The sequence below is a fragment of the Orycteropus afer genome, unplaced genomic scaffold, assembly GCF_000298275.1.
Source record: "Orycteropus afer afer isolate SDZICR_OR568_19922 unplaced genomic scaffold, OryAfe1.0 scaffold00006, whole genome shotgun sequence".
Taxonomy (NCBI): Eukaryota; Metazoa; Chordata; class Mammalia; order Tubulidentata; family Orycteropodidae; genus Orycteropus; species Orycteropus afer.
This window is the reverse complement of record NW_006921593.1, coordinates 29,152,662-29,154,116: the sequence shown is the minus strand read 5'-3', so window position 1 is coordinate 29,154,116 and position 1,455 is coordinate 29,152,662.

The window sequence follows — 1,455 nt, the reverse complement described above, 5'->3', positions numbered from 1 at the left end:
GCTGGCGGTTCAAACCCACCAGCCACTCCTCGGAAGGAAGATGGGGCAATCCTACTTCCGTAGTGATACTGCCTCGGAAACCCAAGGAGGGGTCACTACGAGTCAGGTCCGACTCGACGGTACATAACAACAGTTCTTCATCGATCATAATTGGCCAGAATACTCTATAAAAAGGAAATAGGCAACCAGAGAGTCAGGACCAGTATTTGACTGGAATGGTTTACTTTTAAATATGTTGACAATGGTTCTCCAATTGTAGTGCATAAGAACCAACAGACAGCTTATCTAAGAGGCAGACTTACGGGCCTCATTCCCCAAGATTCCACTTCATTTAGTTGTCACTCAGTCTCAGAATTCTGCATTTAAAATATTTTTTATTCAACTTTGAAATTGAAAAGTAATATGTACATAAGGGAAACAAATCAGACCCACCTTGACCCCCAGATCATCTTCCCTAGAGATGAACACTGCTAATGTCTTCTTGTCTTTCTTTCTGCAAGTGGTCCATGTAGAAACAAACTGTTCTGTCTTGCTTTTCTCTTTTAGCAATATGTCTTGGACATATTCACATATTAACCCTACCTATAGATCTGGTTTTTTTTCTTCTTTAATAGTTGCATATTAAACTCCATTGAATGGTCATTTATACGTTTATTTAACGGTCCTCTGTTGATAGGCATTTGTGTCTGGCCTCTTATATAACAAACAAAAATGAAAAATAAAAATCCATGTTCACTTGTCTTTGTACACATGGAGGACAAAACATACAACTGCTAGATTAAACAGTATATGCAATTGGAACTGAATAGCTGGACTGTGCATTGTAACAAGGAGCCTGGGTAGCTGCTAACCGAAAGATCTGCAGTTTGAATCCACCAGCAGCTCCGAGGAAGAAAAACCTGGTGATTGGCTCCTGTAAAATTTTGTCTTGTCCTGAAACCAGAACTGGTTGGTGCCCAGCTACCATTACTGAACATTTGGATCAAAGACTCCCTGGAAGGATGCTGATCAAAAGAGGGGAAATACAGACCAGAATTTCAAATTCTCACGCACTCTAGACTTTCTGGAGCCGTGAAGGGCGGATGAACACCTGAGACTATTGCACTGAGATAATCCTTAAACATTAAGCCAAAAATATGCCCTAACGGCATCTTAAAACCAAAAATAGTTTAGCTTAATTAGTAAAAAAAGGAAAGGTCTGCCCTGAACACTATGCTCTTTTAAGAATGATGTATATGGGATCAAATTGACAGCAGCAATTCGAAAGATTAGATAGGAAACTTAGGGGGCAGTGAGTTTATGTTAAAGGGGCAGGAACAACTCAGAAAAAGAGGGTGAGAATGGTTGCATACCTTAACAATGGAGTCAATGTCACTGAATTTGTACCTGTAGAAACTGTTAATTGGTGGATATCTTGCTGTGTGTTTGGGTTCCCTAGTGCCACTCTGACAAGAA